The sequence below is a fragment of the Ursus maritimus genome, unplaced genomic scaffold (assembly GCF_017311325.1).
Source record: "Ursus maritimus isolate PB19 unplaced genomic scaffold, ASM1731132v1 scaffold_29, whole genome shotgun sequence".
Taxonomy (NCBI): domain Eukaryota; kingdom Metazoa; phylum Chordata; class Mammalia; order Carnivora; family Ursidae; genus Ursus; species Ursus maritimus.
The window spans coordinates 15,638,886-15,665,807 of NW_024425452.1; the positions used below are offsets into that span (position 1 = coordinate 15,638,886).

The 26,922-nt window shown below is 39.8% G+C and overlaps 1 pseudogene; it reads right to left on the reverse strand.

Annotated features, from left to right (window-relative positions):
* Positions 1 to 20,967: 20,967 nt before the first annotated feature.
* LOC121105701 lies at positions 20,968 to 21,825 on the reverse strand (annotated as a pseudogene).
* Positions 21,826 to 26,922: the final 5,097 nt, after the last annotated feature.

Consider the following 26,922-nt stretch of genomic DNA (forward strand, 5'->3'; position numbering starts at 1 on the left):
GATGCCACAGTTAAGCCAATGGGAATTGAGAAAAGAAGCCAGAGAGTTGCCAGAGATAGAATTGACAGGGCTTGGTGGATTGAGAAAGGAAGAACAGTGGGTTGGGTTTGCCAATCTGTAAGAGTTTAGACCTAGAGATGTTAGAACTGGTCAAAAAAAAATAAAAATAAAAAATTAGGAAATACATGCCTTCCATTGGGCATGATGAAAACAAACTGATAAAATCATTTGTAACTGAAGACATTTAGATTTATATGATATAAATATATATGAATATACACAAATATTTATATGACATAAAATATATATAAATCTATGTCGCATGTCATAAAAAATCATTTATACAAACAAAATTCTTAGTGCTGTTGTGGAGAAGGCTGACTAACTTCCTTCTGTATCCAAATATTTTTAATGGGTTTACCCTATGTTCAAGAACAACATAGCAGAGTAATCTGTGCCATATTGAAAATCATAAAGCAAGTTAATGACAAAGTTAAATCTCATATAAATTTAGCTTTTTAAAGAAACTGTTTGTTCAAAAATACGTTTGAATTGGCCAGTAGCCAAGGTATCATTTCAATAAATAGTAACCAAAGATTATACTTTGGAGGGTCCCCTCTCCATCCCTTTCCTATCACAAACCTATTTTAAGTGAACTTACATACTTTTTAAAGAAAGAACTGTAAGTTGGTAAACATGCTTTCCAAGGAATCATGGGAATGAAACATACTTTCCAAGTTCCACTTAAATAAACAAAACATCTCTCTTTTAATTTTGAGAACTCATTACTCATGAGTTCCTGAGGTTTTCATAAATTTCTGAGCTTGCAGATTCTCTTTGAGACACAAAAGAAAAGCTTTATGACATCTTTTTCTTCGGTCTTAATTAAAACAACATAAAATTTTATTTTGTAAGTGTTTTAAGACACTTCCTTCTGGAATAGCATTTAGTTCCTTGCCAAGTGTTTTCTTTCATAAGTCTTTATAAAAGCAAAACATGAAAAATAAAATAGTTCAACATTTGTCTGGCAATATTATAAAAAGTCATGCATTTTTAATAAATACCCAGCTAGCTACCCTTACATTTCACCCCATTTTTTTCTTATTTCCTTTTTTAAAATTCATTTATTTTTCATGCATTAAATATTTATCATTTACTATGGGCCAGACACTGCTACATGTTATCTTCCTGTGTTTCTGCTGTTTGCCCTCCTTTCTTGCATTTTCCTTACTTCTAGTCTCCTATCCATTTTGTCAGACAAAGTACTAGGGCTGGGGATAAAAATGGTGAATGAAGTATGATTTTTGTTTTTGAGGAGTTCATGGACAATACACTTACATGCAAGTATATCCAGGTTATTCACACTTGTGACTTCTTTGTCGTCATGTAAAATGTATTGATTTTTGAGACCAAAACTAATTACTACATGCAGTCACTAAAAGAGATCTTAGGTATTAGGGTATGTGAAATCATGTCTCATTTAAATTGGCAAAAATCACATTCTCCATTTGCCTAGTACTTCTCAAATAAAGAAAATTAATTTTCTTAATTATAAGTGAATTTTGAAATAAAACTTTTAAGTTGGAAGTTTTCTTTGAATGTGTATTTTTGTAATGAAAATAATGCCAAAAATTTAGTCTTAAATTTAATCTCTTAAAATACTTGAAAAAACGTTTATCAAAGCTATTTGTATTTAGTAGGGCATAGTGAAATAATACTTGTATTTGTGATCTGCATGTATTTTTTTTTCATTCATTCATTTGATTTTGATCCTCTGTGTTTTGCTCTAGACACCTTTTAGGCATTGGGACTCCTTGACATTAAGATGCTTATAGTTTAGAAAGCAAGACTTGAAAAAGTCAATGTTATGTAGAGATGTATAGCAGTCACTGTGGAACTTGTATTACTAGTGTTTAAATATAAAAATACTAGTTGGAAAGATATACTTTTCACTTCAAAGCAAAAATCAAGGTGTTTATCCTTCTGCAAAATATTTTATAGTATTCTTTGTATTACAAAAAAGTAATTCTGAAAAAGTATTATTTTAAATGTTATTTTTATTTGTTTTTAATTATTAAATTCCCACTTTAAATATATTTATTGTAGACTGGTTATATAACTTTGGCAACTTTGGACCAGACGAATATGGCATGACCAAAACGCTAATTCTTCTGTCTTTGGTGATCACAGTACCAAGAAACTATTTTATGTTTAGTCAAACTGATCAATTTTAAATCAGATTAAATAGATAAAATGTTGGGATTTTTTTCTGAAGCTTGTCAGTCGCCATATGTATAATGCTATGCTGAGAAATACAAAATCTATAGGAAATGGAATATTTTCTAAGAAAATATGTTACCCAACTGAATTTATAAGAGCTGATAACTCTTATTAGAAATATTTCTTGATAGAAATGTTGATAAGGTAGTCAGAAATTTATCCATATAAAAAGGACCTGGCCAGAGGAATTTAAGAGCAATTTCTATTTAAAATAAGGAAAGAGTTATTTTATATGAAAAGATGGAGGGCTTGCCAATACTGCAAGACTTGTATATCAATAATAGGAAAACTGAACCAGGATACTACAAAAAGAGGAAATTACAAATCTGTTTTCTTTCTAAACATAAGCACAAATAGCCTTAATAATATACTAAAAAGTCAAGTCCATCAAATATACTTAAATTTGAAATATCATGAACATTGCCATTAAAATCAGAAATTATCATTGTTAATATTGTTCAGGTGATCCAAGCGAATAAATAGAACAAGAAATAATCAATAGGGGCGCCTGGGTGGTGCAGTCGTTAAGCGTCTGCCTTCGGCTCAGGGCGTGATCCTGGCGTTCCGGGATCGAGCCCCACATCAGGCTCCTCCGCTGGGAGCCTTCTTCTTCCTCTCCCACTCCCCCTGCTTGTGTTCCCTCTCTCGCTGGCTGTTTCTATCTCTGTCAAATAAATAAATAAAATATTTAAAAAATAATAATAATAATCAATAAATAGATTGGAGACACCCACAAAAAAGCATGAGGAAAAAAATGAGTAATTTCAGACATCAAGTTTTTTTTTTTTTTTTTTTTTTTTTTAAGAGAGAGAGAGCATGCCTGCATGAGCTGGGGAGTGGGGGACAGGAGCAGAGGGAGAGGGTGAGAAAGAGTCTTAAGCAGGCTCCACACCCAGTGAGACCTAAGATCATGACCTGAGCTGAAATCCAGAGTTGGATGCTTAACCAACTAAGCCACTCAGGAACCCTGACATTAAGATTTCCTATTAAAATTTTTAACCAAAATTATTAGGGCTTTTAAAAGAATTATGGAAGATGGCTTGTCATTCAGTCAATATACAAAAATCAATATACTTCAAAGATGTCATCATTCAGAAATGGAATTTTCATCAATGTAACTGATGAAAGGATGTCCTTTAAAATAGCCAAAAAGTGAAGCCCCTGGGTGGCTAGTTGGTTGGGTGTCTGACTTTTAGTTTTGGCTCAGGTGGTGATCTAAGGGTTGTGAGATTGAACCCTGTGGCTTGCTCCACACTCAGTGGGAAATATGCTTGGGATTTCCTCTCCCTCTGCCCTTCCTCCTGCTTCCGCATATGCGTGCTCTCTCTCTCTCTCTCCATCTCTTAAATAAATAAATAAATAAATAAATAAATATCTTTAAAAATAAAGTAAAATAGCCCCAAAGCTTAGAACATCCAGGAATAACTCTAACCAAAATGTGCAAGATCTGCATATTAGTTTCCTATTATTGTCACATCAAATTATCAGAGAATAAGCATTTTAAGGAAACACAAATTTACTGTCTTATAATTTGGAATTCAGAAGTTCAAAATGGGTTCATACAGCTGCATTCTTTTTGGAGGCTCGAGAGGACAATATATTTCATTGGCCTCTTCTAGCTTTTAGAGGTTTATGACTAGTTTCTCTATCTTCAAAGCCAGCAATGCATGACTTGGATCTCTGCTTCTTCTTAGACTCTTCTCCCTCCCTCTTTCATCTTTTAAGGACTGTGATTACATTGGGCTCACCTGGATAATCCAGGATAATCTCCCCATTTCAAGGTCCTTAACTTAATCACATGTATAAAGTCCCTTTTGCCATGAAATGTAACACATTCAAGGATTTGGGGCATTAGGATGTGGAAATCTTTAGGGGTTCATTATTCAGCCTATTGTAATCTATCTGAAGAAATAAGAGTGTTATAATGTGGTCATTAAAATTGTTAATTCTTTTTTTTGTAAAGATTTTATTTATTTATTTGACAGAAATAGAGACAGCCAGTGAGAGAGGGAACACAAGCAGGGGGAGTGGGAGAGGAAGAAGCAGGCTTCCAGCGAAGGAGCCTGATGTGGGGCTCAATCCCATAACGCCGGGATCACACCCTGAGCCGAAGGCAGACGCTTAATGACTGAGCCACCCAGGCGCCCCTAAAATTTTTAATTCTTAAATCAGACTACTTGAGTGGGAATCCTAATTCTATCACTTAAATTTGCTTTTTTAATGATTTGATAAAATGATCTCTTATGATTAATGTAATTTTGCTAAGCTTCTTTTTCTTATCTGTAAAGTAATAATATTTGTTCTTTATTCCACAGAGAATGATTTCAGGAAATAATAAGATAGTCCATTTAAAGAGTTTGGCACAATTTGATAGTTTAAGAAAATGTGTCCATACTTACAGACAGTAAGGAATTCTTGGTAAATACAATTATGCTTATAAATATAAAATTTCAATAGAAGAATTGGAAGAAAAAATTGAGGAAACATCATAGTATAAAATAAGATGATAAAAGGAAAATAAGAGTTAAAATTCAGAGACATACAAAATAATTCCAGAAATTTCAACATATGATAATAGGACTTCCAGAAAGAGAAAACAGAGAAAGTTATAAATGGAATAAAACATGTAGTTTCTCACAACTAAAGACTGACGTGACCCTTCAAATGAAAGAGAATTATAGGGTGCTACATTAAATGGGTATATGACTTCTCAAGGGAAATATTGGGTTCTGGAAAGCAGTGGAGTATAATGTTAAAAAAATGCACAAAAATGAATTTCAACCTTGACTTCTATACCTAGTCAAACTATCAATCAAGATGAAGAGAAAACCATTTTGAGACATACAGGCACAAAAAGAGTTTGCCTTTCATGTATTTTTCTTTAATGAAACAAAATGAGGGAATGAAATAAGAATGTGACATTTGGGAATAAAAAGAATCACCTAAAAAGAGAAATGCAGGCAGTCTCAGAATGACAGCTGTGGATCAGACATAGAGTGTAATCAGTCTAAGTTGGAGCAGGAGGAGAGAGGTCTTGTTGATTCACGATCTCTAGTGTGTCGCCTTAATGTGCACGGTTCAAAATGGCTCACGACCATATCTGCATTTCATCCAGCAGAAAGGAAAAGGGAAAGAGGAGGAACTCTCCTTAAGTACATGACAAATGCAGCTCACATTATTTCTGCTCAGTATTGGCCAGAATTTAGTCATACCTAGCTGAACCTAATCACACCTGCTGGAAGGGAAGCTTGGGCTCTCAACCCTGCGTTTTAAACTATTTCATTATTATTATTATTATTTTTTAAGATTTTACTTATTTATTTGACAGAGAGAGACAGCCAGCGAGAGAGGGAACACCAGCAGGGGGAGTGGGAGAGGAAGAAGCAGGCTCCCAGCAGAGGAGCCTGATGCGGGGCTCGATCCCAGATCGCCAGGATCACGCCCTGAGCCGAAGGCAGACGCTTAACGACTGCGCCACGCAGGCGCCCCTAAAGTATTTCATTATTCTATCTGCTCTTGAGTACTATTTATTAAATGCTTACCATGTGACAGACACTGTGATAAGTTCTTAAATTCACTCATTTTTTCTTCAAAAACCGTCTTAGAGATATTGTCCTCTTTTTACAAATAAAGAAATGGACTCAGGAAGCTGAAGTTATTTTCCCAAGGTCACACAGCTAGGAAGCAGAAGAGTCAGGACTAGAACTCACATCTTTCTGACTCTAGTGTTAATAATCTTCACTGCTAAACTATACTGCCTTCATCCTAATTGCCAACTAATATAAAGAATTATGGTTCTTGACCAGCAGAGCTGTCCTCTTGGTGTCACAGCTGAGGAGGGGCTGCACTCCTGCCCTGTATTATATTATTGGGAGCTGTGATCTCCTGAATGAATAGAAAGAGACACTGATATTAAAGTTCCTTTGGGTAAAGAGCTTCTTTGTACAATGGAGGTGATGGGGAGTGACTCTCAGCTATCTGGGCTATAATTACAGTTTCAAATGTGTAAATTAGGGGTAATGGAAGTCTTTTTTCAGCTCTTATCTCCACAATATGGAAGTGCTTTAGACATGACTTGCGTGCTAATCATTTCTCAAATCCATTCATTTGCTTTGTATTTAGAGATAACTTATTTCCCAAACTGGGTAATTCCTTCATTGATATTCTTTCTTTAAATTCTCTTACAACTTTGAGTCTTTTTCTGTTTTCAAGAGTCTTTTAACTGGAAGGCAGGAGAAGGTGAATCAGGCCCAGCTCTCTTGCTGCCTCCAAACTTGGAAATTACCCAAGGCCAGTCATTGTGCTACTAAGGGAGCAGCTATTAAGAGAACGGTAGCTGAGCCATGGCTATTTTATATTCCCAGCAGGTCTGAGCAGACAGAATTTGACATCAGGACGGGGAAATTACAAAGAAAGAAGGAAAGACTTACAAAATGACAACACTGTGTAGTGTGTACTTTCTTAGAGAATTAATGCTTACCTTATGAAGAGGTCTCTATATGATTGTGATTGTGTATATATTTGTGTGTGTAGATAAGCAAATATTTCAATGGCTGGGAAAATAAAAAGATGTGATCGAAAGTCACCTGGTGGAGAAATTTTGAAGGGCATGAGACTTAAAGGTCCTCCTTCCTGGAGGACTTTGGAGTATCAATGTATGTTATACCTCATTCTTCAGGCCTATTCTTCAAATGCAGAATGCCAAAAACCACCACTGATCACGTGGCTGAAGCCCTCCAAGCCTTTATTCCAGGCCAAATTAATCTGATTTGGGGAAGTGCACTGCGTGGAAAAAAGATGAATCTGGTTTGAAAACAGTACCTGTGGGCATACAGTGGGATTCGCCATGAGATGGGTCTCCAGCCACATCAGTGTCGGGAGTGGAATGGAAGGGAGGCGGAAGCATGCAGACCTCAGAAGAGCAGAGAAGGGTTATGAGTGGGAAGTGGTGAAACAAGGAGTCCCAGGAAGGCTTATCTCTCCAGATGTTTATCCTTTGGACTATCAGAAAAGCCATGTTAACTATACAGTTTCAGTTTTCTCCCATGCATAATTCTCCTTAATTTCTTCAGCCTTTGAGTGAAGTTGACTTCTGTATAGCTGGGTGTGGTAGGGTTGTTAAGGATAAAGTGAGAGTAAAGGGACATGTGACTTGCCCCATATAAGCTCTCCCGAGATATAACAAAGGAACAACCTCAATCCTGTGGGCCTGGGAGGTGCCAGGCAGGTCCACTCTGGTGTTCTAAGTGTCAGAGACAGCCCCTGATGGTGATAGAGACTGCGGAGCAAGCAGTACAGGAAGGACCCACAGAAAACCCACCTCTTCTGTCCTCATGTAACAGAAGGAAGCGATGCTTGCACAGGGGGGAGGGAGAAGGGGAGTAACTTTGATATAAAGTGCTTGTTTACTTGTCTGTTTTTTTGCATTGTCATGATTTATGACCAGTCTCCTCGTAAGATTAAAAAATAATAGATCATTGTGGAGATCATTTCACAATATATACAAATATCAGATCATTCTGTTTTACACCTGAAACTAGTATAATGTATGTGTATACAATAAAGAAGATTAAAGATAATAAACGGTTTCTTCTGAGCATAACTACCATAAAAACTTGCCTAGGTAAAATAGTACTTTTCTCTATATATGTTCTGTACAAAGAAATACATTTTAAAGAGATTTCCTATGAGGACATATGTAACCAGAATGAATGTTTATATGTCCTTTCACAGGTACAATTCTGGTTAAAAACAATATGCTTAGATTAGCCCTTACACTACAATTCGAAGGTAATGATATGTACCTAGCTTCCCGTGCCTGCTGAAAAACAGGCTTGGGGAGATTTTGTCAATAATTTAATAGTCTTCAATAATGTAGGCTGTGGAACATCTGGAATCTTTTCCTCCTCTTTTGGATTGCATAATTTTAGATTCGTTTTGCTATCGTTCCTGTTGCTTTGCTTTTTTTGTTTGTTTGTTTTGTTTTTCTTTATCCAAAACCACCCAATAAGGGGCAACTTAAAATCTGAAATGTGCTTATGCTCCTGACTGCTTTGTCTCACCCTCCTGACTTCCCTGGCACTGGCTTATAGAAAGAAGTTTATTCTCATCATCGAGACACACTGGTCCTAGTGAGAACTCATTCTCAAGGCTAACCTCTTATCGATGCCCCACTGTCAGAAGAGTTTCTTGGCTCCATTGAAAGCGATCTTGTGTTTTTTTCCAGCCAAAGCTGCTGCACAGAAATGAGATAATGAAGGTCTTAGAGTCATTTTATGGTCTACATTCCCATGTTCTCTGAGTCAAGAAATCTCTGGGTCTTGATTAAGATGCTCTCTCGTACCCTTAGGATCTAAATTGTAGTTTTCAAGTACACATCAGATGATGTGACTAAAAATCTTGGAAATTCCTGCCACGTTGAAAAAGAACAGGTGTTGTTTTGACTAGGGAATCCATATGTAACATTTGCAAAGGGCTCGTCCTCGTCTATCACCACTGAGTCTCGTGTGGGAGACAGTGGGTAGCAGCGATCAACATCTTTCCCATGTGTGGCCTTCCAGGTAAACTGCTCTCTGGTAGATGTATTGAGAAGTGCCCCTGTTGGGAGCTGTGCCTTTCCACGGTCTTGTTCAATGTGTGGGGACTAGGGATCCACACTGATACCTAGAGAGTTTGAGAGTCACCTGCCCTCTTAATTTAAGCCTAAACCAGCAGAATTTTTACTTTTGCAGAGAACACAGAGATCTTTTCTAAAGCCATCTGCCAGTTTGGATCCTGTGCAGTTAAAAGTTCTGTGAGTTAGTGTGGTGTCATAGGCACTGATAAGGAAGGTATTTTGAGTGATTCCATTATAAAGTGACATACTTCCAGTTTGTTGTCAATGATTAACCAAATGCACAGGTATATTCATGGTGGCCTTTGGGTCTTCCAGGGGAAGTGATGCTAGTGGTTGCAAGAGATAATCCTAACATCTCCGTGGCATTGCATGATAAAAACTCATTTTTCACTCTCATAAAGTCCAATGGGGTGGGATGAGCTTTGTTAAATGCTGTAACTCAAGAATTCAGACTTCTTTTCTATTGTGGGACCAACATCTTCAAACACAGCCTCTAAAGTTACTGCATAGTGGGAAGAGGGGGGGACTAGAGCAGGGTTCGCAAACTTTTTCTGTAAAGGGCTGGATAGTTAATAGTTTGTGTTTTGTGAGCCCCATGGTTTTGTTGTAATTCAAATTTGCTGTGATAACAGAAAAGCAGCGATAGCTCTAGCTTTGTTCCAATAATACTTTATTTACAAAAACATATGGTGGGCTGGGCTTAGTCACCAGGCTGTCGTTTGCTAACTGCCGGATTAGTCTTGCGTGGGCTATATTTATGACTCAGATACAGAATAGCGTATATTTCTCTCACTCATACTGTTGGCCAAAGGTGAGTCACACGGTCTTAACCAAACTGTGAGAGAGTTGAAAATGTTTAGCTGGATGCCCAGAAGAGAAGAAAAGGATATTATGGGCCCCAGGAGTCTCTGTTACACTCTTCGACAGCTTCGTGTGAATTAGCTCTTCCAGGCAAACCAGAAGCTTCTAATGATTCAATTTTATGGCTAGGATGTTAGATTATTTAAAGTTATATATTTTCTACTGTAGTTTTTGTTTGAAAAGCCGCGACAATGACAAAGCTCCAGAAAAGAGTCATTCTACACTGAGAATTACATTGCTTTCATGATCTGGGTCTTGATGTTTCACAGAACTGGAGGAGAGCTGCCTTTAATTAAAAGAAAGTGGGTGAGTGCCGTGTCAGTCCCCTCCGGTTGAATGCGGGGCACAGGGACTTCTACACCAGAGCTTTTCTCAGAGACTCAACCTGAGGAGGTTGTCTCAGTCTTTTGAGATGCTGTAACATGGTGTCAGAGACTGGCTGGCTCACACAGCAGAAATTTGTTTTTCAGTGCTCTGGTGGCTGGGAAGTCTAAGATTGAGGCACTGGAAGATTTAGCGTCTGGTGAAGACCCACTTCTGGTTCATGGACAACTACCTTTTCACCGTGTCCTCACATGGGAGAAGGGGGTAGAGAGCTCTCTGGGGTCTCTTTTATAAGGGCACTAAATTCATTTTGTGAGGGCTCCACCTCATGACCTAATCACCTCCTACAGGCACCACCTTCTAACACCATCATATTAGGGGCTAGGATTTTAATGTATGAATTTTAGCGGGCGACACAGTCAGTCTGTAGCAGAGGGCTAGGAGAAGCCGGTGGTTCTAATCGGCCCTCTTTATAGTGGCTCTTTGCATAGGGTTGGAAGACCCCTGTTTATATTATTTTTATTTCATGTAATAGTTAAGTCCCCAAAGACAAAGAGTACATTTCTCTGGAAAACTTTTCTTTCTTTTAATCTTTCTTTTAGATACATCATTCTCCACTGAGTGGCTGGTTCTAAATGTGTTTTAAATTTAATAAGCTAATAATAATCACTTAAGATAGCAGAGATGTAGAGGATAGCCCACTAATTTCCAAACGCAATCTAAGTTTGCCTTGAGCGATTAATGGGATTTTTTTTTTTTTGCATTTTAGTAATATCCTATTTTCTTTTGTTTAATTGAAGACTAGATCTCCCAATTTCTGAAGACTAGATCTTCCCCCAAGGCCAAGTTGCCTATATGAGAAATGTTGTGTTCGTTACAAATAATGCAGAGAAAGAGTAAGATAATGGCCAATTTTTAATATGCAAAATGAGATTTTCAAGTTAATCTTGAGATCAAGGGAAAACCATTTTTATAAAATTTATCACTTGCTATAAAATACCTAATAACCAAATATGAAAGACCCCTGTGCATAGAATTCTGTCATATTTTAACATTTTCATCAATGATAGAAAAAATACAAGTCTTGTTGCTTGATGGTAGGAGGGCAAGGCTAGGGGACATGTTTTCAAAGCAAAACTTAAGGGGATTTGTGAAAGAGGAAGAGGTGAGAAAAATGGGAGTTGGTCGGGTATGTGCTCCAATTTCCCTTTTCTGGGTTTTTCTGTTTTGATTCTGGAGATTTCAATCTCTCAAGTTTTAATTTCCCAATTTACTCGTGGTTTCAGTATGGCGTAGTTGGATATAGAAGTGACTGAGAAGTGGGCCAGGGCAAGGAGGGCTAGAGAGTGGACCATCTGAGCTGAGGCCAAATGGGAGGTCCAGTTTATTTGTTTTAATTTTCTTAAACCTTTATCGAGGTCTGACTAAATATACAAAAAATTGTGCTTATTTAATGTATACAATTTGGTGAGTTTGGACATATGTGTACATCCCTGAAACCATTACCATAAGTAAGATAAACATAACCATTATCTCCAAAAGTTTCCTTGTGTCTCTTTGTGGTGTGTTTGTGTATGTGAAGAACACTTAACATGAGATCTGCCTTCTTAATACACTTGAAGCGTACAATACAGGTACCATGTTGTACAGCCGATCTCTGGAACCTACTCATCTTGCAACTGCATCTTTCTAGCCATTGACTAACAGCTCCTCATTTCCCCTAACCCTCTGGCAAACTCTACTGCATTCTATGCTTCTATGAGTTTGACTATCTTAGATATCTCATACAAGTGGAATCAGACAGTATTTGTCTTTCCGTGACCGGCTTATTTCACTTAGTATAATGTCTGGCAAGTCCGGTTTAGATCTCATAGGAGTCTAACCACTAGTGCCAACTGAGCTGAGGCTGAATTACCCCAGGAACAGTACCAGGGCCTGACCTAGAAGAAAAGAAACTACAACTTACACCTGACACAGAGTCATCTTTAAAGGACAGAAGGTCCAATAATCTCCAGTCAGTGAAGGGATATCCTGGTCCTTGACACAAAAGGGCCTGAGTATGATGTGATACAAAGACTCATTATGGCTCCAAGAACCACAACTAGCCCTAAAGCCAAGAGATCCCATCTTGCTTCACCCCCGAACTTGAGAGGCAAACTCAAGGAGAGAAGCAGGAGGGAAAGCCTCTGAGAAGCACTTTTATCCAAAAGAAACTGAGTGATACTAAAAGGTGCTAATTTAAACTACAGGATCAAACATGATATAAACAGATTGGACATGTAGGTTATTTTTTTCTTGCCAACCGGCTTGAGAGGAAGGCTGATTAATTACAGACAAATCAAGAAATTACATTTTCTCTGCACATCTGATTTGATTTGTGAGTTAAATATTTGCTATCCCGCTACACTGGCTAATGAATTAAAATTAAAAGAAAATCTAAAAAGAAAACCATGTAAAAATTTTATTGCATTTCAAATTCTTAGTTAGTTGGAAGACAGTTGTATTATCCAAACATGCATATATATATTTACATCCACTTATCCTGAAAGAATCAGTTATGATAAGTAAAAAGCACTTTTTCTTGGCATTTGGCAGAGATATGAATTGGATATTCTCTAAGCTTTATAATAATATACTTCATAGGCTGAATACACATATTATACCTTTAATAGTTTAATGTACCTCAAAAATCTAAATATATCTTTAAAAATGTATCATTATAGGAAAATTGCTTTCCTTTTTATGAAACTGAGAGCATCACAGAAGAAGGCAAATCACTACGTATTTTTGTTAACAGTGACTGAAGTCACATGCCATTTTCCACACTTAAGCTTCCTGCCTATTCGGCCTGTTATTACGTTGTGCCCAAGATGGAAGTTTATCAGAAAAAAAATTCAATAAATATTAAAGAAGGGACGTCTTCTCGAGCAAGGGGGAGGGGAGCAATTTTTGTTTCCACCTGTTTATAAGGGAGTATTTTATTCATTTCTTACTCTCCCTCTCCAGGGTGGCCGCAGCGTCATTTCACGATTTCTTGCCCCCACTCTGCCCCGCTGCCCGCATGCGTCTGTTTGACTGGGGTGAGCCTCTCTGGGCTTTGGGGAGCGCGTGGAGCAGCTAAGCCTCCCCGATGAGGGTTGCCACTTCCGAGACGGAGCCTTGGCTGGCCGGTCGCTGCTGCGGCTGCTAAAAGCCAGGGGGGCTGCAGGGCGGCGGTGCAGAGGCTCAGGGCCGCTGAGCTCTCGGGCCCACAACCCGGCGCTCCCTCCCTCGCCGCCGCGGCCTCCCACCGCAGCAGATTGTAATTCAATAGAATTCAAATCTTTAGCTGCCTGGAGCGGCCAGGCAGCGGGCCCAGAGGCCCTTTCAAATCAGGGTTTTTACAGTTATTTTAATCCACGGGAGGTGCCAGCATTTCTCTGCCTCACAAAGACAAGCGAGAATGTACAGAGGCTGGTAAGATACAAAGTCTTGAGGAGGACGCTGAGCCAGAGGCTCTGGGGAACAAATGAGAGTCAATCCACGCGTATTGTTCATTGTGCTGGTCCGCCGTCTATTTTGAATTCTCAGGGCAGAGTCAGTAGGAGTGATACGGTAAATAAGTGACGGGAGAAAGTATATGCACGCACGCACCGTTTTGTGCAACAAGCCTGTAGCGGGCACGCGGCAGATCTGTGACTCTTCTTCAGCTGGGTGACTATTATTAAAGTCCCTTGCTCTTCCTGTTGATTCAGCTGGACGCTAAAGCGATGGTTTCGAAGCTTCAACTCTGGCAGGGCACCCCTGCTCAGCTCAGCTCAGCGCTAGGTCTGCTCAGGGATGCCGAGGAGTGGTACGCGCCACATGGCTTTGGAAGAGCAGCGTTTCTTGGTGGTTACACCAGCCCAGACTCGGGGTCTAATGGCTGCCTGGGTGCAAACCCTGCTTTGCCATTTACTAGTGATGAAAACTGGGGCACATTTGTGACCTCTTTGTGCCCTCTGAGATGAGAAAGATGATAATCAGGATACTTGTGATGGGGAGGAAATGAGTAAACAGGTGCAAAGAGCAGAAAGCGGTGTCTGGCCCGTGGGTGATATTCAGAGTGTGGTTTGCAGACCAAAAGCAGCAGCTAATTAGAAATGCAGATTCCCAGGCCCTGTTCCAGACTTACAGCATCCAAATCTGAATCTCAAAAAAAATTCCTTGACATCAAACATTTGAGAAGCATTGCTATCTAAACGTTGGTGTACGTATTTGAGGCTAGCTTTAGCAGGTTGAGTGGTCGAGGTGAGAAGGGCATCCCTGCTGATTTGCCTTTCCCTTCCAGGCTCTGAGCCCCAAGAGGCTTTGTCCTCTCTGACACTGGCCTCTGATGATCCTGGCTTTTTGGTGGTCAGTGAACAGTACCCCCGTGAGCCTGTGTCCTGTATTATCTGCCCCCTGCAGCCCGACCTTGCATGTTTACTTTGCCTCCAGATCCTGATGTTTCTGACTCCATCAGCTTATTGAACCCCAAGTCTCCATCAGCACCTTTGCTCGCAGCTTTATTGGATGTCTTAAATTACAGACTGCATCCTGATGCCTTTGCAGATCCACTGGAAGGGTCTATGCCTAATCGCCCTCCCTGAACAAAACAAAAAAAATATTAGGAACGTATTAAAGAAGTTGGAATTATTTAACACTTCCCTTCTAGGCCCACACTGTACAGAACCATTTGGTTTTTATAGTTGGCTCCAAGAGGCAATTTTCTAACAGATTTTTATAGCGGAGAAGAGAGCTCAGCCTTTAAAGAATGCAAAGGTCAACAAAGCAAAATTTGCTCTCTTTATGGTATGGGTGTGGCATTCGGACCTCTTCGCAGCCAATATTCTTCTGGCTTTAGGAAAAAGTTCATTGCCACACCTGCTTGCTTTATTTCACATCAAATGGTGTTTAGTAAAGAGATTTGGAAACAGAGACCTTCCACAGGCATTCATGCCAAGCTTATCACAATTCCATGACGCTTGGCCAATAGTGCAATGAGAATGGATGACGCCAGGATGCCAGGCCCCTTGATGTGTGGTGAATTGAAGGGCTATAATTGTATGTGAAATGGACGGAAGGAGTGCTTCAGGGGCACACTGGCACCTAACTTATAGTAGCAGAACAGCCCTGCAGAGAGGCAGGAATTCACAGCAATAAGCTTTGTATCCTGCTATGGATCAAATTGGAGAAGAGGAGAGGTTAGTTATTTGTAGACCGGGAGAGTAACGTGACTCACAAACCATTTCAGTTGTGGCCGCCAGAGCTTCTGGGGAGGACCACTTGGGCATCCACATCACTGATTGCCTCCTTTGTGTCTGGCATTAAGAAAGCAGCCAAGGGACAAAAAGGAGAAATATAATACTTCTTCCCTCTAAAAAGCTTACAGTCGCATGTGGGAAATACATGTATGTATATGAAATGGAAATAAACTTTAGCAAGGAGGAAGTTGAAGACTCCAGATGGGTATCAGAGGAGAAGCTACTTCTGTCCGGTCTAGAGGGTCCGGACAACCTCAAGAGAGTGTGGGTGGAGCTGTAACTTCGGAGGATCAAGTCGTATCGCAACACGTATGTTCCTGTAAACACAGAGAAACTCGTGACCCAGGTAAAGCCTAGATGGAAAAAGAAGACGGATTTTAAGGGCCCAACAAGTAAACCTTTTCTTTTTTCTTGCTCTCCCGAAACTCAAGTGTATTGAGAGAAAAACATAGGAGTTAGACACTTGGGGAGATTATCAGGTTTTTTGGTGTGCTTTTTTTTCTTTTTTACTGATGGAAGCTCAATTGGAGGACGTGAGTGATGTGTGGCTGCACACATTTTAATACTTTACTGCTGACAGAGGCAGACTTAGCTGCCCAACCACAGGCCCCACTCCACAGAGACGGAGTCTTACATGGCAGAGAGCAGGCAGGACGCACCGTGGCTGCAGGTAGGCGGCTACGAAAGAGAACCCAGAAGTACCCTACCACACTGGCTTAGCACTTTCTCCAGAGTTCGTGAGTCAAAAAATCCATTTCTCCTCCCTTGGAAATATATTCTCTTCCCTTTCCACCTGCCCAGTATCAACCCCCAGAGTTTATGCTATTTTTTTTTAAAAAATGTTTTATTTATTTATTTGAGAGAGAGAGAAAGAAAGAAAGAGCATGAGCACAGGGAGGGGCAGGGGGAGGGAGAAGCAGGCTCCCCACTGGGCAGGGAGCCCAACTCGGGACTCAACCCCAGGACCCTGAGATCATGACCTGAGCTAAAGGCAGATGCTTAACCTACTGAGCCACCCAGGCGCCCCGACTTTATTCTATTTTTAATGGACTCTGTAAGTTGATTTCAGTACAACTAACCAAATTAACAACCAATAACATTTATCTTTCTTTAAATTTGTACGTTTGTGTGATGCACTTTGAAGCTCTTTAGGCTCTGATGCAAGTGGGTTAGGAAAAAACTGATAAGCATTGATATAGAAATAATTCCCCAGGTGATTCCAATAAGCAGTAAAGCTTGGGATCGTTTGGTGCAGATGATTTCTAAAGATTTTGAAACCATTGGTTTCTATGATTCTTGGAGCTAAAATTCCCTGTGGATGCTTGCTGAGTGGGTTTTTTGGTTTTGTTTTTTCTTTTTTCTTTTTCTGGATTCTTATTTGATTAAGTTTAGTTTCTGGCCAGAGAGTCTACGTTTTGGAGAAGTATTTCCAACAAATGCAATGGCCACTAGAAGATCAGAAACAGATATGAGAAGAAAGTGTCCAATCCTCAGAGGAGAAGGTGTTGGGAAATTATCAGTTTAGAGGGTACTTATGTTAAGAGGGAATGGGGGTGGGACTGTCTCTCTGATAGGCTTTTACAAATAGTTCAGGAGGAAAGACTCTTCTTGTCATTAAAAACAAGGTAATGAAGGGATGTGTAACAAATTGTTGAACAATGGAGTTTTCAGTTTTATGGGATTTCTGTTGTGTGGGAACTCTGGCACCTTACATGTCTCTCTACGTCCCAGGTGTCTTACTAACTAAATGGATTAAATGAAACCATCTTTGCACATTTACAGTGCTAAATACAAAGAATATTTTTGAGAAATTTGACAAATATAAATGTTAACTGATTACCGCATTAAAATGTTGCAGACCCTAAAGCTAGTTTAGAGCAGATGATCTGCCCGCATAGGTTAAATACGTTCTAGAAATAAACAAATGTGCATTTCGGTGTCTGCTTTCTTCTTTGTAATTTGCTACCAGCCTGTACACTAGATCGCTCTTGTTTTGTCCCCTACACATTATTGTGTTCTCTCTTGGCTTCTAAGACGCGTCTCTTCCCTGGGTCTCTTCCTCTCCTCTATATTTCCTTGTTCTTGTTTTTGGAATCTCTGCTTTTGCCTGTCTTTGCATATAATTGTGCCCCAAGTATATTTATAAGGTTCTCTTTTTAATGCCTTATCTTTCCCTTTTATGCTCATTCCTTCAGAAATCGAATTACATAATAAAAGTTTCTTGAGTCCTATAGTATGTCAGATAATGTGCAAGGCACTAGGCATAAGGCGGTCAAAGGCAAAGGCTCCAGCCTCTAAGACTTTAGCCTCTCACAAATTTGATAATCACGTACACTCAGTTCCTCGCCTCTGCAGTTCCAGCCCCAAATCACACACTGAGCGCCTCTGCTTGGAAGTCCTGTAGGCACTGCGCACTCCTCTTCTGTGTTCCCTTTCTCTATTAAATAGCATTATCCCAAGCTTTCATATTAGTAAGTTTATCATCCCCTCCCTACCTACTCAGCTGCCACTTTTTGTTTATTCTGCCTGTGATATGTGTCTCAGGCCCATTTCCTTCCCTCTCTTTCCACTGTCTCAGGAAAGGTCTCCATCGGCTCTCACCAGCACAAGGAGCGTAGCCTCTCAATTGTGTCCCTGCTCCCAGGTTATCACATGGCTCCCGAGTCGTCCTTCTACTCACACTTTCCTGCATCTCGTTCTCCTGCTTACTTTCAGTGCAGCCCATACTCATTTCCCACGTGCCCTAACTATTCTCCCCCCATTTTTACCCAGGCGCTCATGCCCTAGCAGCACCAGACTAGATGAGTTCCCCCCACACTTCCATGTCTTGCATGCTTTGGTGCCTTGGTTGACTCCTGGGCCCGGGATTTCCTTCCTCTCCATCTTTGCTTGGTGAACTTGAACCTTCAAGGCTTAGATTCTTCTTCTGTGAAGATTCTTCATCTGTAAAGCTGTCTCCACATTCCCTGTTCTTTGTTCATATTTCTCTTATAACACTTTTCACATGGTGTTTTATATTCCTGAGAGCTTCCATGTTTGGCACAGAGTAGATGATTTTTTTTTCTTTTTTGGGTGGCTGCTTAATAAGTAAAATGAAATTTTTTACACTTTTATATCTAAAGTTCTGACTCTGTGTGACCCATAACAACTTATTTTAGCAAAAGACTGGACTGTTGAACAGTTGATATATTTAATTGATGTAAATGCAATTGTGAAATGCAAGTTTTGACTTGCTGAGCTTATATTTAACTTGAAATGACACCTTACTACAAAGAGAGAATTCATTTTTCATATCTTTAGGCTCTTCTTTCTTAAAATACATTTTGTTAGAGGGGTTGCACCCGAAGAATCAATATAGTCCGGTTTGCCTCCCATAATTTCAGCGGATGGGTTGAAGACACTGAAAGTACTCTGAGATTTTGCAAAGGATGATTGCTTTAGATTCTAGGCCTACATGGTTCTCAGTATTGTACTTTGCATTTTAATGAAGAAAACACTGAATAGGGATATGATTTCCTTTTCTTCTCTCATTGGTTATTGGGAATAAAATGATAGGAAGGCAGATAGTTAATTCCACTTATTCTGTTAATATATTCGTTCGTAAGCTAGTTATATAACCCATCATCACCATTTTTCATGGTAGGATTACTGAGGCCAGTTATTATGTGAAGCTTTGAGTTTTCTTTTAAGTTCTAGGTATTCGAGGGCAATGAGTGGGTGAGTTTATTACTGCTGCAGTCTGCTCTAGGAATACCTTCCTGGCAATCTGATTGTCTCCACAGGGTGGATTCTGCAGATACACTCAACTCATTTACAGCCCAGGATGACATGAGAGCTGGGGGACAACAAAGATTTAGTAATGCTATTGGTGTGTTAGGCTGCATGTGGGTGTTTTCCCAGCTTCTTCTTGGATTTAATATTATTTCCAAGGGATTTTCTTTTGCAGTATTTAATCTAAGAAAGAAGCATAGCAAAAGAAGACTTAGGATTCTCTTTTTCTAAACACTTAAATATAAAACCATTTAGTACAGTAGAAAGCAGCAATAAAAATTGGGGAAAGTGTTAAACTCACTCCAAACGTTTACTGTTTTTAGTGGATTGGATGGTATACAGAGGGATCTATCAAAAATAGTACTATTAAAACAAAACTGAGTTTTAAATCTCTTTTTCCCCAACCTCGTGCATGCTATGTTATGGCATTTCAGCTATTACTCACATCGAACTTAGATCTGTAGCTATCAGAGAAATAAACTGCCCTCTAACAACTTGCTAAATAAAAGGTTTTATTCTCTTTTAGTCTTTACTACCCAATCTCATTTGCTGGAGCTTACGTAATTCATGCTCATAGTAAGTGTCCCTGTTTCCCTGTTACCACTAGGCTGGGTTAGGTGCCGTGTATTGCATATTTCTATCGCTGTATTTTTCCATCCCATCTTTATTATGATCTGTTCATGTGTCAGTCTCCACCATTAGCCTAGGAACTCCTTGAGATCAGAGGCTCTTCTTTACTCATCTGTGCTGAGCACTGTGTCTTTAATGTAGTAGTGAATACCGTGGGAATATTTGTATAATTAATAGTGAAGCCAACTCTCAAGGACTGGAATTTTCATTGAAGTGCAGCACCATTGAAAGCTCTTATTTGAAAAACTGGATTAAACATAATATCACCTAAATTTTATAGACACATCTGAACCACCACATTAAACTACTGTGTTTAATTTAGTTCTAAAATAAAAGCAGTATCTCTTGTCCTCCAGTTATTTAAAGGGTATATTTTTAAAACATAAAATGGAAGTGAATTAAAAAGTGTATAGAAACTCATAAGCATAAATTGCTTCCCAATATAATCTCTTGAGTTCATGTTTAATAAAGATAAGTTTCTCAATCAACAATTACTCCATGTATGAGGGTATTTGTACATAAATCACTTAGTTTGGCTTGGATCTAACATTGATAGGACATAATTGATCTTTAAAAGTTTTATGAAGAATCACAAGACTGTGAAATTAAAGGCTGTCGTATTGTCTAACTTTGCCTTTCCATCAAACAGACACCTGTTTTCTTGGTAGTAGAAACCTTATTTTATATGTATTATTGACCAGTCCATCAATTAACTCTGTCTCACCATAATTAACATCATGTTATCTTCTAGTTTTTATCAAGAAAGTCTACCAGAGTTTTCTAACCTGATAAACTACCAGCTGGTGTTTTTTTCTTTTTCTACCACCTCAAAAAATATTTAAAACAAGCATTAAAGACTGTATATTGTGTTTTCTGGCTCATGATTTGGTAAACCATCTTGTCATTTAACAGTGATGTATTGCACAGTGATGTTCTGGGTGACAGGAGTTGAAAAATGTCAAGTAGGACAGTTTTATTTTACTTTCCTTAATCTATAAGAAGCTGCCCCTTGAAATCCTTCCTTCCTTCTTTCCTTCCTTCCCCTTTCTTCCCTCCTTCCACCTTTCTTTCTTTCTCTTTCTTCTTTCTTTCTTCCTTTCTTTCTTTTTCTTTCCTCTTTCTTTCTTTCTCTCTCTCTCTGTATTTTTAGAGAGATGTTTAGACGTTACTTTCTGTCAATCTTATTTCTATTTTTTGTTTAAGAGTCTATAGAAGAACAGCTTAGGGCCACTTGGTGGTTGTTCCCACCTATTCAACAGCCCGAGCAGTGGGAGCTGCAGACCAGCTTCAGTGCCGGCTGGGCACTCCCGTCTTCAGTGGGGAACTGCTGAATAGTCACAGAGGGCACCTGCACGCCTGCAGACCAGTCTGCACCCTCGGGTTGAGTAACAGTAAATCTGGGAGCTGCAGTAGTCCATTCATCCTGAAATTCCTCCTTGGTCGCAGCATTTTCAACAGCGGCCTACCCTTCCTTTTCAATCTCTTCAGGATTTCTGGAGAGGGAGAGATCAGTCATGACCTTCTGTGGGGGCTCACAGGAGAATGTGCCATGCATGTGCAGAACTTCCTGGGACAGCATCCACCACATCAGACCAACCAAGTGAGCTCCTTGTTGCTGTATGGGATGGCAATGTCCACATAGCACAGAGAAGGGTCTGTGTTACACAGCAACATAGGCAGGTTAACCTAAGATGCCTCCGTGAGAGGCTGGTGGTCAGCCCTGGGATCGGTAATCACCAGAAGCCTCAGCTCCTAGAAGGCTTCCAGGATCTGGTTAGTGAATGTCCCAGGTGTGGAGTGGCCAGAATAGGAGTGGCTCCGGTGACAGCCCCAAACTTCAGCACAGTCAGCTGGCCAGTACTCATGCAGCCTATGACACTCACATCAACTGGGCTTTCAATGGCATGAACTGCTGGCAGAAGCTTCTTCCAGGTTGTCTTCAGATTTATCATGTAGATGCCATCGCTTTTGCTTTTGTAGATGGAAGTCAAGTTTGGTGCCACCTAAGCAGGTTCCTGCTGCAAGGGATTTGAGGACCTCCTCCTCTTTCATGTGCGGGACATCAAGGACTCTGGACATTGTGAAAGTTTCCCTTTAAGCTAGGATGGAAACTCAGAGCAACACAACACGGACACCTCTCCGGGTAGCTAAGAAAGGCTTTACTTTCTGATAATTCCTAAATACTGTCATTATTCTTGGAAAAGAGTATAGTTGCGGTAAACTGGATAGTACACGATAGCTAAACTTTGTAATTAAAATCTTTGGGAAGTATTGTGTATATGTATTTGTCTCATTCACCAAATTTCATGGTCCCTGAGGTCATCTATATTAGTTTCCTAGTGCTGCCATCACAGATTACCACACATTTACTGTCTCGAAACAGCACAAATTTACTATCTTACAGTGCTGGAGGTCAGAGTCTGGAATGAATTTCACTAGGCTAAAATCAAGGTGTTGGCAGGATTCCTTCTGGAGGTTTTATGGAAGAGTCCACGTCCTTATCTTCTGTAGCTTCTGGAGGCTGCCTGCCATCCTTGGCTTGTGGCCCAATTCTTCATCTTCAGAATCAACAATCACACCACTCCGACCTTTGCTTCAGTTACATTGGGCCCACTCAGATAATCCAGGAGAAGCTCCTCATCTCAAAGCTTTTAATCACATCTGCAAAATCCCTTTCGCTATGTGTGTTTGGGCTCCCCAGGACCACCCTCAGGTTTGAACGCTTTGCTCGGAGGACATGAAGAACTCAGCATACAGTAATATTCACCACTATGATTTATTACAGCACAAACAACAATCACAACAACAAAACAAAACAAAGCCAAGTCAACTAAAACACACATGGGGCAAATTCTGGGGGAAAACAGGTGCAAGCTTTCAAGGGTCCTCTCCCAGTGGAATCACATAGGATGTGCTTCATTCCCTCGGCAACGTGTTGTGACAACATATGTAAAATGTTGCTGAACAGAGAAGTTCATTAGGGACTCAGTGCCCAGAGTTTTTATTGGAGCTGGTTTGTGGGCATACTTTGTCTGTCATGTGCCAGAATTTCAGATTCCTAGAAGGAATGCAGATGTTCAGCACAAAACATATTGCTTGCACAGACATTTTAGGCCCAGTGAGCCATTCTTACCAGATAGCGGTGGGAACCCTCCAAAATCTAAATTCCCAGAGGCTAGCCAAGGGCTAATCTTGCAAGGAAGGCTTTTCAAGGATGGACATTTAGAATTGCTATGCTAACTCTTTTCTTCACCTCCTGTAAGGTAACATGGTGCCGGTTTCAGGGATAAGGATGTGGACATATTTGGAGGGATCATTATCTGTCTACAGCATATGTATTTTCCTTAGTTTTATATTCACAGCCTTAGCCCCAGTGCTTTGCATGTAGTGAGTACATGGGAAAGGTTCCTTCTTTGTACATTGACCTGTGGATCATGACTTGTCATATTCCCTGTGTCTCCATCTTTGTAAAGGGCATTACCATCCACCCAGTAACTGAAAAGAAAATTTTTTGACTGCTTCCCGTTTCTTGCCCTCCACTGTCAATCCGCAATCAATCACCGAGTCCTACTGATTCTACTCTCTAAGTGCTTCTTGATTTCGTTCTATTTCCTTCAGGTCCACTACCACCACTGCAGTCTGGGCCACTAAACTTCTGGACACTCTTTCTCTATAAACTCTGAACTGGTTTCATGCTTCTGGCTTGCTTTCCTCCAATCCATTTTCCAGATAGAAACAACACTGTTCTTATAAGAACACAAAACTAATTGCCTTACTGCTCTATTAAAACCCCTCAGTGGTCTCTGTCTACTCCTCCAGACTCAGTTTTTACCCTCTCTCATCTTGCACAGTATACACTTTGCAGTCACATTGAATTTCTCTTGGTTTCTCAAGCGAAGCACAGTCCCTCCTTACCTCTAGGGTTTTATATTAGTTTGTTCCTTTGTACCAAGCACTTTCCTCCTTCTTTGCCAAGTTAATTCTGATTATCCCTTCACTTGAGTCTCAGCAAAAACATTTCTTTCTCAGGGAGATCCTACCAGGCATCTAAACAGTTTAGGTCCCTCTATTATTTGGCCATTTATATCCTGTACTTTCCTTACCATTATGTTTATCCCAAAAGTTATGATATTGTCTATCTTCTCTGCTAGGTTATCATCTCCATTATGGCAGAGACTCTATTTTGGTTGCCATTATATCTCTAATATATAGAACATGGAACTGGACATAGTTAGTTTTCAGTAAATGTTTCCTAAATGAGTGAATGAATGAGTGCTGAAAGTTTTTAAGAATATTGCCTGGCTGGGGGCGACTGGGTGGCTCATTCATTAAGCGTCTGCCTTCGGCCCAGGGTGTGATCCCAGGGTCCTGGGATCAAGCCCCGCATCGGGCTCCCTGCTCCCCTGGGAGCCTGCTTCTTCCTCTCCCACTCCCCCTGCTTGTGTTCCCTCTCTCGCTGGCTGTGTCTCTCTCTGTCAAACAAATAAATAAAATCTTAAAAAAAAAAAAGAACGATTTCCTGGCTGCTTTTGAAAACAGTCTGGCGGTTCCTCAAAAGGTTGAACAAAGAGTTATCATATGACCCAGCAATTGTACTTCTACATATCCACCCAAGAGAAACAAAAATGTAACCCCCACAAAAAATTGTATATAAAATTTCATAGCAGTATATTGTCAGCATAATAGCCAAAATGTGGAAATGACTCAAATCTCTATTAACTGTGAAAGGATAAATACAATGTGGTGTATCCATGCAATGGAATATTATTTGGCAATAAAAAGAAGTGAAGTGCTGATATATGGTACAACATAGATGGACCTCAAAAACATGCTAAGTAGAAGAGGCCAGTCACAAAAGACCACATACTGTATGATTTATGAAATGCCCAGAATAGACAAATCTATAAAAACAAAAGCTAGATTAGTGATTGCCTAGAACTGGGGATGTTGGGAAGAAATGGGGACCTATTGCTAAGGATTGCCAAGGTGCAATCCTTATTTTTATCACCTTCTTGAGGTGATAAAAATGTTCTAAAACTGATTATGGTGATGGTTGCGCAATTCTGTGAATAGACTAAAAACCATTGAATTGTATATTTAAAATTTGTGATTGTACAGAATGTGAATTATGTATCAATATTATTAAGAAAAGATTGGAAATTTGCCATGTATAATTCAACTTTGAAAGAGAGCTGATGGTGATTACACTTAATTCACACTAAGAACATTGAACTCAAGAAGTATTAACTGAATGTGTGAATGGTTTATCATTCTCTATTGACTGAAATGCCTGGCCAGCTAGCTCACCTCACAACTCAAACAATCACATAAGTGTTTTTCCTTGAGACAACCATTGCACTTTTGTATGGAGCAGAAATGTATAGCTTGTCACTTTAAATGTGTAAAAAGAAGTGAACTTAGGAATTGAAAGTTAATTTTAAAAATCAATACTTTTCACTAATTCATCAAGGACACTCAAGTGAACCCCCTCTCCCCCACTCTTGGGTACAGAACGATGCAATGACTGACTCAAGCCAGCAGTTTTACTCATAACTGAGTATTGCTTTTGTACGGTAAGTTCAATGTCGACCCAGTAGAAAAGGCAAATAGTTGCTTCTTACTATTATGAAAATAGTTTTGACCTGATATTTCCTCTGAAAAGATCTTGAGGACTCCTAGTGTGTCTGCAGACCACACTTTGAGAGCTTTTGTCCTAAGTGATATAAAATCCCAGACGCCTTAGCAACAAAGGTCCAGCATGTATTTACAGCTCTCCCTAAGTTGTGCCCCAGTAGCCCTTGGAGGGTTGAGAATCATCTCAGTCAAGGTGGAAATTATTCGGTCAAGTTTCTCCTTAATGCGGTACACTTCTAATTAAAGGAACAACATTGCTACTGTTAAGTAATTAGCATTTCCTTGCTTTTCACTGTCAGAGGATGCTTTAACAGCAATCACCTCAACCTTATTTTATCTGAACTCTAAATTTGTTGGTCTCTTCTCTGCTCTCTTATCTAGAATAGCCAGAGAAGTTACCAAAGAGGTAGAGATAGAGTCAGAGACTTTGTGATAAGTAACCTTCCAGAAGTTCACAAAACTCTTCTCTTAGTATCTTTTCTGGGAAGCTTTCTGGACGTTTTATGGTACTAGATTGGAGATGGATTGAAACATATTCTGGCTGCCCTACCTCTGGGAACTGAGAGGCCAGCCACCCAATTCTTGATTTGAGTTTAAAAGATGCCATTCAGAGTTCAGTTGTGGGCATAGTTAGCTTCAGCACATGAATAATTCTTCCAGCCATGATAGAAGGGAAACTGCCAAACGATTCTATAATTTGCAGTTAGGTTTTCAGATTAAGCTACTATGATCTGTGACAACACCGAAGGATAGATAATATACCGGTGGCAGGTTGGAGTTTTGCACTGTGTTAACGTCGTCTTTGTTTAGCTTTTTGCTCTACCTTTCTTTGGGGAACACTGACATTCTTCTTTGTGTTGCAGAAGATTTCTCAGCATGGCCAGGTGGCATTTAAACAGCCTAATGAGAAAGATGACTTGGCTCCAAGTGGCAATGTCAAAAGACACTTTGCAGCTGCCCTGTCGCAGAGGTCTGGACTGAGACCGACATTCTCAATTACTGCCCAGTGTCGTGTTGTCACTACCCCCTTCTCAGCATCCACCTTCTTCAAGCAGCATTCATGCCCTCTCTTCATCTGTTCAAGTGGGTGCTTTGGCGTGAAGGAAGCTGTGCTTTATCTCCCTCATGCATCTTGCTGTCTTTGGCACATTTGTTGTTTGTTGTTGGTTGTGCCAGGGCTCAGCTGTTACATGACAAGCTTTGATAGAGTGAATCAATTGTTGTTGTTTTTCCCTCTTGAAATACCCATCAGACTTTGTACTTCCTCTTTAAAAATGAAGGCTGCTTCATAATAGTTACTATCGGGAATAAGAAAAATATGACACAAGAAATTTAGATCATTTTCACATTTGATCATGGCGGATGTATTGTCAGGAGAAAAATAAGTCTTGATTTTTCACAGTGTTTGTCTAGATGGGAACAAATGCCAGATGTCCCAGAAATCTCACTTTCTGGAAATACAGTATGAAAGAGTATACTGATTTAACTTTAACTTTTAAAACTCCTTAGAAAGAGAGAAAGAGAGGGGGAGAGAGAGATCAT